This window comes from Dipodomys spectabilis, unplaced genomic scaffold (genome assembly GCF_019054845.1).
Source record: "Dipodomys spectabilis isolate Male_0828 unplaced genomic scaffold, ASM1905484v1 ptg000307l, whole genome shotgun sequence".
In the NCBI taxonomy this organism is placed as follows: domain Eukaryota; kingdom Metazoa; phylum Chordata; class Mammalia; order Rodentia; family Heteromyidae; genus Dipodomys; species Dipodomys spectabilis.
The window spans coordinates 5597858-5613111 of NW_024870984.1; positions in this window are offsets into that span (position 1 = coordinate 5597858).

Below are 15254 nucleotides of genomic sequence, written 5' to 3' on the forward strand. Positions count from 1 at the left end.
TGAACGCTAATGGAATATTATAAAAGTAATAATTAAATTTGCAGTTAATTCATGATTCTATTTTAGAATGCCACACAAAATTATTGGATTTATATCTTCATTCTAACACCATGGTATGATTAAAGATATTGACTAATTTTTAATTAATGCTTTTATAAGTATTCAACCATGATACTTCATTAAATGGAGTCATAATTTAGTAACTAATAATTGGTAATAACATATGTAATTTAATAATATCCTCACATTCCCTCTTTGTATGTGTGTGTATATATATATACACATATGTATGTATATATGTATATGTGTATATATATATATATATATAAAATATGAATCTACACATCTTTCTATTGGGTACTACTGTGGCTTGATCACAGGTCCTTAGAATTTCCTGGATGCTCAGTTTACCAGAGGTTGGTGTGCTAAGACTCTACCCAATTTATGGATTGGGCATTGTAGTCTGAGTTGAAATCCCAGCATGGCCAAAAATGTATTTATGGAGTAAGAAGCCAATTTGAAACATTTTTTTCCTTCTCTGTGAAAGTCCTCTGTCTCAATACGATGTATAATCCATATGCTAATAAATCCTATGTGATATGATATAATAAAGGAAATGTTATATGTGTAATAATACTAAATAAATAAGGGTAATAAATGTCATATGCAGTAGAACCCATGTATGTAAATATATCTCATATATATGAATATTATTTTTTCCAGTGCTGGGGCTTCAATTCAGGCCCTGGGAACTGGTGTGAAGTCTTGTTTTTTTCTTTCTTTCTTTCTTTATTTTTTTGCCAGTCATGGTGCCTGAAATCTGGTCGTGGGCACTGTCCCTCAGCTCTTCAGTTCAAGGTGAGCGCTCTACCACTTGAGCTACGGCACCACTTCCAGCTTTTTCTGCTTATGTGCTGCTGAGGAATTGAACCCAGGGCCTCAAGCATGCAAGGAAAGCACTCTACCACTGAGCCACCTTCCCAGCCCCACGAAATTCTTGTCTTCAAGGACGGTGAGCTTTCCCCTTCACACACAGTGTCACAGAGTTACCCAGACCCTGAATTCAAATCTCAGGCTTCGGAGAAAAATGGCGCAATTTCCTAGCCAGGGTCTTATTGTTATTATTACTTTGTTTTTGGCCTAGCACAGTGCTTGAACTCAGGTCTTTGCATCTCTGCCACAGCTGATCATTGGATCCTACGACCCTACTTCAAATTTCGAGGCTGGCAAAAAAATAAAAAATAAAAAGGAAAAGGATAAAACTGAGAAGTTCAAGAAGGTGGTTTTACTTTTTTTCCTTTGTATTGTGACCATCCTGGGATTAATGACATGCCCCAGAATGTGTACATGACATTGCATTGCTAATGTTTGGTGGGCTATTAGGGAAGCCAAAGCTGAAACCAGCAACTTAGGCCTGGAGGTCAAATCTTAGAACTGCCACTAATGAATGGTGGGAGGTTCTAAGAAATGCATTCTGATATACATACGTACAAATGGAATGTTTTAAAAGTAACATTTAAATTAGTAGTTAGTATATAATTATATTATAAAATTATACACAATTATTCTACATTGACTAATTTTCAATTAATACTTTATTATGTATTCAATCATGATACTTAAAAAAGGAAGGAATAATTTAATTGCCAATAATTGGTAGTAATGTCATATATGCAGTTTCATAATATACAGATATCTCTTTTGTTTTAAACATATACATCTATCTATCTATCTATCTATCTATCTGTCTATCTATATCTATCTATCTGTCTGTCTGTCTATCTATCTATCTATCTATCTATCTATCTATCTACCTATCTATCTATCTCTATCTACCAATCTACACATTTATCTGTTTATACACTTGTCACTCCTGGGGCTCAGTGTTAGAGTGCTCACCGAGTATGTACAAAGCCCTGGGTTCCATTGCTCACTATCAGTTGCACAGAAAAATCCAGAAGTCATGCTGTTGCTCAAGCAGTCGAGTACTAGCTTTGAGCATAAAAGTTTAGGGACTGTGTCTAGACACTTACTCAAGATGCAGAACTGGCACCAAAACAAAATGATAGGATGTTCTGACTGCAAAGATTTAAGGATAGGACTTCAAATACATCATTGTAGAGCAAGCTAAGAGTCTGGTGCTGAGAGCTGCCATCTAACCTGACTTAGCCAGAGGTAAACTTCTGCAACCCAGCTACACGGAACCAGATGCTTCTGGCTCGCTCAGCCCTGTCATCCAAGATACTGGGAGGCTGAGATCAGACGCTGGTGGTTTTAAAATCCAGCCCTGACAGGAAGTCTGCAAAACTCTGAGCTGTGGCTCAAAGTGGTAGAGTTCTAGTCTTGAGCAAAAGATCTTAGGACAGTAACCCCAAACTTTCAGTGGAATCCCCGTGGCTGAATCCCCGCCCCCCAAAAAAAACCCCACCCCTCTAAATCATTAGATGTTAACTTCGTGTAGTTTGGTGACACTGATGAAAGCACCCTAATTCTAATGACAGTGTGTGGATACAGCTATGTCATGAGTCTTATGTGAGGAATGCTGTACTGAGTGCATTCTTGCATCTGGTCCTTGTAAGAGCTCCACAGATTGTTGTGCAGATGAGAACCTTGAGGCTCAGATATGTCCCCATGTCAGGGCCAAAATGATGTATGTACTGAACTCTAGTGAGTTGTCTCCTGCAGACAATTGTTTTGGTTTATTTTTCTCGGTCATGAGCCTTGAACTCTAGCCACTTGCCACTGACCCTTCCCTGTTGGGCTCATGGCTAGCACCCTACCAAGGGGACCCAAGGACACCCGTACAAAAGTGTTACAGTCTAGGCATCTGTGGCTAATATCTGGCATCCTGCCTACTTTGACACATTTTTTTTTCCTTCTCTGTAAAAATCCTGGGTCTCAGTATGAAGTATAATCCATATGCAAATATGTCCATGGGATAAAATGTAACAAATGAAATAAATGCTATATATGTAATAATACTAAATGAAATATATAATGAATAAATAAGGGTAATAAATGTCATATGGAGTAAGCCCATGTATGTAACAAGATTTTTTCCAGTGCTGGCATTTAAATTCAGTCTGGAAACTGGCCTGAAATTCTTGTCTTCAACAACAGTGAGCTTCCTCTCCCCCACAGTGTCACAGAGTTATCGAGACCCTGAGTTCAAATCCCAAGGCCTGCCAGAAAAATGGAGCAAATTCCAAGTCACAGCCTTAATTTATTTTGTCCAGGCCCCGTGCTTGAACTCAGATTGTGGCAATTCTGCCTCTGCTTCGATCACCCTAGGCTGGGGTGCAGCCAATGGACCCACAGCCCATTCTGACATCCTAGGTCCTGAGTTCAAATCTCGGGACTGATAAAAGAAAAAGGAGAAGGGCAGGGAAGGTGGCTCAGTAGTAGAGTGCTTGCCTTGAGTTCATAAAGCCTTGGGCTCGATTCCTCAGCACCATATAAGAAGAAAAATGTTGTAAGTGGTGCTATGGCTCAAGTGGTAGAACATTAGTCTTGAGTGAATAGTTGAAGAACAGTGTCCAGACCCAGATTTCTGGCCCCACAACCAACAAAAAAGAAAAAAGAAGAGAGGAGGGAAAAAGAATAAGGATAAAACTGGGAAGTTCCAGAAGTCAGTTTTACTTTGTTTTTTCCTTTGCATTGTTACCACCCTGGGTCTAAATGAAAGGGCCCGGAAAGAATATGTGACCTTACACTGCTGAAGTTTGGTGGGTTATCAGGCAAGCCATAGCCAAAACCAGCAACGTATGCCCAGGGTTCAAATCCTGGGACCGCCACCTACGAATGGCTGAAGATCCTAAGAAACGCATTATGACATACATCATATGAATGGAATGTTGTAAAACTAACAATTACCTTAGTAGTTAGTATATAATTATATTTTAAAATTAAAAACAATAATCATAGTTTATTGACTAATTTTCAATTAATACTTTATTATATTTTCAACAATGAGAAACAAAGGAAGGAATAATTTAATTATGGATAATTGGTAGTAATATAGTATATGTAATTTAATAATATAGAGATATCTTTCTTATTTTACACATACATATATATATGTGTGTATATATATAAGCTATCTATATATCTATTTCTACACTTGTCACTCCTGGGTCTCAGTGGTAGAGTGCTTGCCTACTATGTATGAAGCCCTGGGTTCATTTCCACACTATCACATGCACAGAAAAAGCCAGAAGTGGTTCTGTCACTCAAGCACCAAAGAAAAATTAGAATGTTCTAACTGCAACTATACAAGGCCAGAACTTTAAATACTTCATGACAGAGCAAGCCGGGAATCTGAAGATGATGGCTGCCATCTATCCTGACAGCCAGAGGTTAACAGCGGCAAACCAACTCCATCGAACCAGACACTGCTGGCTCACCCCTAGCTGCTCAGGAGATGTGATCTGACACTGGTGGGTTGAAAACTCAGCCCTGGCAGGAAGTCTGAGACTCTGAGCTGTGGCTCAAAGTGGTAGAGCTCTAGCCTTGAGGAAAAGATCTTAGGACAGTACCCACAACCTATGAGTGCAACCCCTGAGTCTGATGACTCTCCACCCCCCCGACCCCTCCCCTTGACTAACCACCCGTCTAAACCATTAGATGTGAACTTGTTTGGTTCATGATATGTTTCTGAAGAAATGGTGATACTGATGAAAGCATCCTAATTCTAATGACAGCTTGTGGGATATAGCTATATGAAGAGTCCTTCAAGGGGTGCTGTGTGCTGAGTCCTTCACAAAGTGCTATGTGCTGAGTCCTTCATGGGGTATATTCTTTCATCTGATCCTTGTTAGAGCTCCAAAAGTAAGATGATTGTGCAGATGAGAAACTTGAGGCACAGATATGTCCCAAGGCAAGTCCAAATTTATGTATGTACTGAACTCTATTGAGTTGTCTCCTGCAGACAATTGTTTTGGTTTAGTTTTCTCCATCATGAACCTTGAACTCAGAGCCTAGACTCTAATTTTCCTCTTATGCTCATGGCTAACACTCTAATACGTGGAGCCAAGGACCCCCTTGTAGCAAAGTGTCACGGGTTAGGTGTCTTTAGCTGAGGTCTATCATCCTGCCTGCTCAGGAAGCTGAGGATCTGGGTTCAAAACTATCCCACACACAAAAGGTTCCATGACATTATCATCTCCTATTCACAACTTAGAAACTTGAAGTGGAATCTGGGTGCCGGTGACTCATGCCTGTCATCCTAGCTACTTACTCAGCAGGCTGAGAGCTCAGGATCACGGTCCAAAGCCAGCCTGAGCAGGAGATTCCCTGAGAAGGTTATCGCCAATGAACCACCAGAAAACCTGAATGTGCTCTGTAGCTCAAGTGGAGCTGAGTGACAGTACCCAGGCCCAGACTTCAACTCTTCCAACTTGCAAGAAAAGAAAGAAAGAAACCTGAACTGCAGTGCTGGGAATGGGTCTTAGGGGTAGAGTGCTTTGCATGTATGAAACCCTGGCTTTGAATCCTCAGTGGCACATCACTAGAAAAAAAGCCTGAAATGGATCTGTGGCTCAAGTGGTAGAGTGCTATCCTTGTACAGGAGAAACTCAGGTACAGTGCTGAGGTCCTGAGTTCAAGCTCCAGGACTGGTATATGCACACAAATTAACCCTTCCCCCCCAGATACAGAAGTGAAACTGTGACATCAAAGGGTAAAGCACTGGGAAGTAGGCCCTGAGAGGAGACTTGTTCTGGTACAGCTTCTTTCATGGCTTTGCCTTTGTTTTAGGGATTTTAGAAAAACAACTTTAAACAAGGTGAACTAGACCTTGGCTCCAACCAGCCCTGTTCTTGGAATGGAAAGAATCCCTATAAGTCCCCCTCCCCTTAACAACCTAACTCACCTTGATTGTTGAGTTAAAGACTGACCTATAAAACAGATGGTTGTAATCTGGCTCCAACTACCTGACACCACGGGCTTATGGTGGTAAACCTTGCCTTTCACACATGCTTACAGTAAACTCTGCCTATTGGTCACCTGTGTGTGATCTGGTATGTCCATGCAATCCTTTTGTGTGGTATGATCCCATTGGTCACCTGTGCATGACCAGACTCAACCTCATGGATTTTGCCTTTAAAAATCAAAGAATGGGGGCTGCTCAGAGTAGCAGTATCAGCTCCTGAGCCTGTGCTGTGGCCCTGGCCCGTCAGTGTAGGAACCTTCTCAATAAAGTTGCTTCTTTGTTAACAACTTTGTTGCGGTGGGCTCTGTTACTCCAGACAACTAGGTGTGTTTGTCTGCCTGCATAGGGTTCTTCCTAGTACACACTGAGCTTCTGTTCTGAGCTCATGGTCAGTACTTAGGCCCTGTGTTCAACCTGGAAACCTAGCCACCCAAGGCCCAACTAGGAGAGGTCAAAGGTTTCCAAACCTGATGAGCTTCACCAGCCCTACATAACAGGGAACATTGTGATTTTGCACATGTGCTTAGATGTAGCAAGCTTCCGAAAACCTAGGGAGGCCCCGTTGCCAATAATGAATCATTGCATTAGGTTCAGCTCCCTAGTTGTTGTCTGCCAGAGGAATCTTGAATTAATTGTAGCAATTTGTTTCAACACTAGAACATAGTCTAACAAAGACAGGATAAGTGCAGGGAACTTGGCCTGCCCTGGGAGGTGGCACAAATGAACGCTTCCTGTCAAAACAGCACTGGGGAGAGAGATATTTTGGGGTACAAAGAGGCCTTTTTCTCCTGTTCTTCAGAGCCTGCACACACTCATCATCACAAGTTTGCATGGATAGAGTTGTTTGTTACAGTGTTGAACATGAGTGAGGACTTTTGTCTGCCTGTTCCAACAATAAGACAGACTTCCTCCAGCAGCCTGGGGTGTGGAGAAACCCTCAGGCTACACTGGGAACAGGGAGGGGAGCCCTGGAACATGCACTGTCTTGAAAGCACTCTGTGCTATGAAATCATTCTATTCAAAGCAAATTTCCTAGCTGGGTGCCTTTCTTCATAGCGACTCTGGATGTTCACCTTTAGAAATACTTTCACACATACACAGACACATGGAGTTACTGGCTCTATGTTTTTTTTTGGTGCAGGTCATGAGGCTTGAACTGTGAGCTTAGACATTGTCCCTGAGCTCCTTTTGCACAAGGAAGCACTTTATTGTGCCTTAAACCATGATACATCATTAAATGAAAGCATAATTTAATACCTAATAATTATTAGTAATATATTACATGTAATTTAATGATATATAGACATCTCACATTCTATAAATATATTTATATGTTTAAATATACACTGGAATATACATATACATCTCTCTCTCTTTCTCTCTCACTCTCTATGCCTATATATGTATTTGAAGCAATTTACACATCTATTATATATTGGCCACTCCTGGAGGTTAAACTTAGGTCCTGGGAACTCCCTGGCAGTGAATTTGTTTGAGGCTGCTGGGCTTACATTGATCCCTTGATGATTTGGGCATTCCAGGCCCTGATTTCAAATCCCAGCAGTGCCTAAGACAATAGGTGGAGTAGAGTAAGAAGCCAATGTTGACCTGTTCTGCTGTCTGTGAGAATATTGTTTCCTAGGTACAATATGTAATACGTATGCAAATACATATATATGATGTACATTATAAATGTATATAAATATTATTTTGCCAGTCCTGTGGCTAGAATTCATGCCCTGGGAAATGCTCTTGACTTTCTTTTATTCAAGGAGGGTGAGCTTCCACTTTACCCACAGCAAAATAGAGTTATCCAGGCCTTGATTTCAAATCCCAGGTATGGCAGATAAAATGTCCCATCAAGCCAGGACATTAAATTTTTTTGGGGGGGGGCAGGCACGAGGCTTGAACTCAGGTCATCACAACTCTTCCTCAGACTTGATTACCCTAGGCTGGGGTGTAACTTTTACACCCACAGATGATCCAGGGATCCTAGGACCCAATTTCAACTCCCAGCACTGGCCAAAAAACAAACAAACAAACCAAAATGGAAGAGGAAAAACCAGAAAGTTTTACACAACAGTTTTACCTTTGTTTCTTTTGCACAGTGACCATCCTGGGTCTCACTCACTTGTCTTGAAAATTGTACATGTCTTTGCATGGCTGAGGCTGGTGGGCTATCAGTGAAGCCTGAGGTTAACCCAGACAGCTGCGCCCTGAGTTCGATCCTGGGACTGCCACATACACATGGCTGAAGGTCCTAGGAAACTGGTTCCTATCTCTAGGAACACTAATAGAATGTTTGAAATGTACTAATTGAATTACTAATTAACTAGTCTTCTACCATGATTAATTAAATGAGGAATAATTTTAGACCAAATAATTAGTAGTAATAGAGTAAATAAAAGTAAGATATAGACATCACTCTTTATATAGAGTTATATACTAGAATCTACATAAATGTCTATCTGTCTCTCTCTGTATAGGTTTATAGATGTATATATATGTAAATACACACACACTGCATTTTACACTTCTATGTGTTTATATATTGGACACTCCTAGGGCCAAATTTGCCCAGCAACTTCATTTGCATCAGACTGGTGTGCTAACATTGACCCACTCCCCATTCATGAAGTGGGCTTTCTAGGCCCTGAGTTCAAATCACAGAACTGCCAAAAACTTAAGTAATCCTGGTGGAAGAAGCCAAATGTCCCATTTGTTTTTCTTATCAATGAAAGTCCTGGGTCTCAGGAATGATGTATAGTACATTGGCAAATATATATCCTATGTAATAAGATGTAAAAAAGGTTATGCGTGTAGTCATACTCACTAAAATACATAAGAAATAAATGAAATAAAATGAATAACCACACTAACTGCAATATGCAGCAAAGATGTGTATGTAAATATGAATCCTGTATTTAAAATGCATATGAATATTATTTTTGCAAGAGCTAGGACTTGAATTCAGGCCCTGGGAACAGGCCTGACTTTCTTGTCTACCAGTATAGTGAGCTTCTCCTTCTCCCACATTGCTGTATATGTACCTAGGCCCTGAGTTCAAATTCCAGGACTGGCAAAAAATTTGGCATGAATTCAAGCCAAGCAGCCTCATAATTTTTAAAATATTTTAATTAATTAATTTATTTATTTTTATTTTGTCAAGCACTGAGTTTGAACTCAAGCCATGGCAACTCTACCTCAGCTTCTATCATTCCAGGCTGGGGTGCAGCCACTAGACTCACAGCCAAACCTGGGTTCCTGGGGCCCAAATGCTGATAGGAATAATAAATAAAGAAAACAACACAGGAACAAAGAAGAACAACCGGAAACTTGCAGATGGCTGCCGGTTTTACATTTGTTTTCTTTGCAAGGTGACCTTCCTGGGTCTGAATGACATGGCTGAAAAGTGTTGGACACCTGGCATTGCCAAAAGCTGGAGGGCTACCAGGGAAGCCATAGGCCAACATGGCAACATAGGCCCTGGGTTCAAAGCCTAGTCCTGACCACTACAAATGGCGAGAGATCCTAATAGTTTCGTTCTTATTCATAGGAATACTAATGGAAGGTTATGAATGTCAAGGTTGAATTAGTTGGTCCTGAATGATACTACTATAAAATTAGAGTGATTTTAGGAGGCCGATGGATTTTAATGAATATTTTTGACACATTAAAAGAATACTATTAATTACATGGATGCAGTAGTTTCGGGAGGTGGTTTATTTAATTAATAATTCATTAAGGATGAAAACAATAATATAAATTACATGGAGGCATTAAAAATACCCAAATATTGGTAGGAATGTAGCCTATTTAACTGAATAATGCTTAGACATCTGTGGCACTCTATAAAGATCTATATTTATTTGTGTACTGTACTACCATCTGCATGTCAATCTGTTCTTATTTTGTCAATCCCTGGGGCTTGATCTCAGGTGCTGGAAACTGCTTGTCAGCTCAATATGCCCCAGGCTGGCGTACTGACACTCACCCATTCGTGAATTGGGCCTTGAAGGTTGTGAGTTCAGATGCCAGCACTCACAAAAATTGACTCATGGAGTAAGAAGCCCATGGTGACACAGGTTTTCCTTTGTTGTGAAAGTCCTGGATGTCAGGTGTGAAGTTTCATACATAGGCAAATTTATCCTATGTAATAAACGTATTAAATAGTCCATGTGTAAGAACAGCCAATAAAATAAATGTAAATAAATTAGTAAAACAAAAAATGAATAGCTATACTAAGCACAATATGGAGTCAATATATGGGGCTCGATCTCAGGGCCTGGGAACAACCTGGCAGCTGAATTGGCTAGAGGCTGCTGTGCTGGCAGCCACACATAAATGAATTGAGCCTTCTAGGCTCTGAGTTTAGATCCCAGCACTGCCAAAAATATAATTGTGGAGTGGGAAGCCGAGCGTGACACATGAGTTTCTTTTCTTTGAAAGTGCTCACTGTCAGGTAGGATGTATAATTAGGATGCAAATCAATATGCTATGCAAATAGGATGTCACAAAGGTAAAAAAAAAAGTCATAGGTGGAAGAATTGTCACTACAATAAATGATAAACAGATTGAATTAGTAATGAATAATTCTAGGATAAAATTAGATGCAGTAATTATAGGATGTGGATTAAGTTTAATTAATATTTTATTAATTATTAACAGAATAAAAATTGCATGGACACATAAATACCTAATAATTGGTAGTAGCACATGATACATAATTTAATAATATATAGACTTCTGTCTCATTCTATAAAATATTTAATTATATTTATGGATGTATGTACATATATGATAAACAATAACAGGATATTGAGTATTAATTAATGCTTAATTAAATGTTAACTGGAACACATCATTAAATGGAGATATAATTTAATACCTAGCAATTGCTAATAATATTATCTATAATGTAATAATATAGACATCTCTCTTTTGTGTATATATTATTTATATGTACAACAATCTATCTATTTATGCCTCCTTTACTCCTGGGGCTCGGTGTTTGAGTGCTCCCCTACTGAGCATGAAGCCCTAGGTACGATTCCTCAGTGCCACATAAGTGTCTTTCAATCAATTGAGTGCTAGCCTTAAGCACAAATGCTTAGGGACAGTGTCTCAGCCCTTACTCAAGCCCCAGCACTGCCACCAAAAAAAGGTAGAATGTTCTAACTGCAATTATAGTAGGACAGGACTTCAAATACCACATCACAGAACAAGCTAGGAGTCTGGCACTGACAGTTGCCACCTAACCTGACTTAGACATATGTAAACAGCTGCAACCCAGCTCCACAGAAGCAGATGCTGCTGGCTTACCACCATCATCCTGGCTGCTTGGGAGCTTTAAAACCAAGCCCTGGTAGGAAGTATGTGAGACTCTTGACGATGTGGCTCTAAGTAGTAGAGCATTAGCCTTGAGCAAATGTTATTAGAACAGTATCCCCATGCGTTGAGTTCAAGTCCTATGGGTAGCCTGCCCGCCCCCTAAAAAACCCCACTAAACCATTAGATGTGAACTTGGGTGATTTGTGAAATGTTCCTCAAAGAATGGTGATACTGATGAAAGCAACCTAATTCTAATGAAAGCTTGTGGAATAGAGCTATGTGCTGAGTCCTTCATAGGGTGCTCTGTGCTGAGTCTGGCACAGGGTGCTGTGTACTGAGTCCTTCACAGGGTTCAGTGTGCTGAGTCTTGCATTGGGTGCTGGGTGCTGAGTCATCACAGGATGTTGTGTGCTGAGTCCTTCAAAGAGTGTCATCTGCTGTGTCCTTCACAGAGTGCATTCTTTCATATGGTCCTTGTAAGAGCTACACAACTAAGATGATTATGCAAAAAAGAATATTGAGACTCAGATATGTCCTCATGGCAGGGACAAAATTATGCATTACTTAAGAGTGGGTGAGTTGTCTAATGCAGACAATTGTTTTGTTTTGTTTTGTTTTCTGTCATGAACCTTAAACTCGCAGCATAGGCACTGACCCTTATCTCTTGGGCACATGGCTAGCACTCCACCACCTGGAGCCAAGGACCCCCTTGCAGTAGCCTAGGGGTCTATAGCTGAGGTCTGTCAGCCTGCCTTCTCAGGAAGCTGAGATCTGAGGATCTGGCTTCCAAACTATGCCAGACACAAAAGGTCCCATGAGACTATTATCTCCAATTCACCACTAAGAAACCTGAAGTGGAAGCTGGATGCTTGTCACTCATGCTTGTCATCCTAGCTCCTCAGGAGGATGAGATCTGAGGATCATGGTTCAAAGCTAGCCTGGGCAGCAAAGTCCTCGAGACATTTAGCTCCAATGAACCATATGAAAACCTGAAATGGTGCTTTGGCTCAAGTGGTAGAGCACAAGACTTGAGGCACAGCACCCAGGCCCAGACTTCAACTGCTACAACCAACAACAAAAAAGAAACAAAATAACAAACATGAAGTAGAGGGCTGGGAATGTGCCTTAGAGGTAGAGTGCTTTGTATCTGTGGAACTCTGGACTTGATTTCTCAGGAACATCTCACTAGAAAAAAGCCTGAAGTGGCTCTGTGGCTCAAGTGGGAGAGGGCTATTCTTGTACAAGAGAAATTAGGTACAGTGCTCATGTCCTGAGTTCAAGCTCCAGGACTGGTGTATGTGTTCACATGCACGCACACACACACACACACAGACCAGAAGTAAAGCTGTGACACAAAATGGTAAATCACTGGGCTCCTGCACTGAGCTCATGGTCAGGACCCAGGCCCTCTCTTCAACCCCCAAACCTTGCCACCCAGGGCTCAACTAGGAGAGGTCAAAGGTTTCAAAACCTAGTGTGCTTCAGCAGTCCTAGATGACAGGAAGCATGGTGAGATCAGACATGTGCTTGGATTTCCAAAACTTCCGGAAACCTAGCAGAGGTATCATAGGCCCATCATCGCCCTCAATGAAACAATTCTTGAGGTTAAGTGCCCTAGTTGTCTTCCAGAAGGACTCCTGAATTATATTGAGCACTGTATGTGAACACCAGAATATAGTCTCACAAAGGCAGGATAAGTGCTGGGAACCTGGCCTGCCGCAGGAGGTGGCACAAATGAAGGCTTCCTGTCAAAACAGAGCACTGGGGAGAGAGATAGCTTGGGATACAAAAAGGCCTTTTTCTCCTGACCTTCAGAGCCCATCCACACTCAATCCTCACTTATTGGCCCAGATGGAGTTGTTTGTTGCACAGCTGTACACTATTGAGGCCTTTTGTCTGCCTGTCCAGACAATGAGAGAGACTTCTTACAGCAGGCCTAGGAGGCAGAGAAACCCTCAGGCTGTACTGAGAACTGTGAGGGGAGCCCAGGAACATGCACGGCCATGAAAGCAGTCTCTGTTATGAAATCATTGTATTGAAAACAAATTTTCTAGCTTGGTGCCTTTCATCATAGCTACTCTGGAGTTTCCCCTATAGGAATACATCCACACATACTCAAAGACATGGAAGCAGGTCCTGAGGTTGAACTATGAGCATAGGCTTGTCCCTGAGTTACTTTTGCTCAAGAGTAGTGCATTAACCTTGAGCCACAGCCCAACTTCTGGGTTTTCTGTGATCTCTTAGAAATAACAGTGTCATGAACTTTCCTATGCTGGCTTGATTCAAACTCAGATTCTCTATATCTCAGATTCTCTACATCTCACCCTCCTGAGGAGCAAGGATTATAGTCAGCAGCCACTGGCACCTGCCTTTCTTTTCTTCTTCATTTGTTAATCTGGACAATCTGACTACTTAACAACATCATTCCAATGCTTTGAATTTATAAGTAAACTACCCAATGTTCTTTATAGGTGCTTTCTCTGAAAAGGATTTTCTCTCCTACTCTTCTCCTCTACTCACAGGTTTGAAGCCAAAAGTGAGTAATGAGTGTCTCATGATTTTGGCAGCAATTGTCCACAGAACATGCCAGTTCAGTCACTTTGCATTGAGCTGCAGTGCATTTACTGTCTCAGGACAAGAGGACCAAAAGCTGGAGTGATCCTCATACTGTCTGCATTGCTCCTTAGGCCTATAAAATTATATAATAATTATGAGTGTTTTGTGTCTCCAACCTTAAGTATCTAGAACACACTAGAAGCATCATCAAGTTTCCGTTTTTCTCTAGTACCTCTCGAGATTTAAACTAAGGGTTTATGTGGAGCAGATCCTCGGTGAATCCCTGAGGAAAGCCACTTGAAGTCTACTCAGGAGATCTCTGTTCAAAGCCAACCCGAGCAGGAAAGTCTGTGAGACTCTTATTTCCAATAAACCACCAGAAAATCAGAAGGGAATCAGAGGCCCAGAGGGTAGAGCACCAGTTTTGAGAAAGAAAGCCGAGCAGGAGATACAAGCCAGACCAGGCCTGAAAGCCTGGCAGGCGCTTATGTCCAATTAAGCCAGATGGCTAGAAGTGGAGCTGTGGCAGTGGTAGAGTCTCAGCCTTGAGCAAAACAGCTGAGGAACACATAGGGCGCTGAGTTTAAGCCCTGGGATGGTCACCAAAAAAATTCAAAAAGAAAATGCCTAGTTTATGTATCAGTGTCATACCTACTTATGTGTGTATATTACCTCCCTGAGTGCAAACAGATTATATGCAATGCATCTTCTTTTATGTACAGATTTATTTTTCAGATAGGCTTGTTGCACATTCTGCATCTTTCTCTTCTTTTCAGGCCCATGGCTTTTCTCTTCCAGAGTTCCAGCCCTGTGTCCTTATATGATGCACACTTAATATCTCAGCATCCTTAATTTACATTTTATTATGTGACCAAGGAAGGAACAGTCACAAATCAAGCAGGGGAAGAGGAGATCAGGGTTTTTGAAATAACCGGTATTCAGAATATTAAACTTGGGGGATGTAAAATAGTAGTATACTTATGTAGAAACTACCATTAAGAAAAACATGAGAGGGCTGGGAAAGTGGATTAGTGCCTAGCATGCAAGAAGCCCTGGGTTCCATCCTTCTGTAGCACATGCACAGAAAAAGCCAGAATTGGTGCTGTGGCTCAAGTAGTAGAGTGCTAGAGACAGTGTCCAGGCCTTGAGTTCAACTCAAGTACAAGTAACTTCTCATCACCAAGGGAAACCCAGGAAGCTCTTGAACATCTGCCCTTTCAGAAGTGGAAGTCAGAGTGTCATAGAATTTCTTGCCCTGGCTGGCTTCACCCTGTGATCCTCAGACCTCAGCCTCCTGAGCTAGGGTGATGGGTCTTAGCTACTGGTGTTCTACTAGGTCAAAACTGTAATGACATTGAAAATACAAGTCAACTGCTTATCACAAAGGGCTTGGGGAGCATATTAAACCTTTCAACAATGGACCTTTCAGAACCCTGTA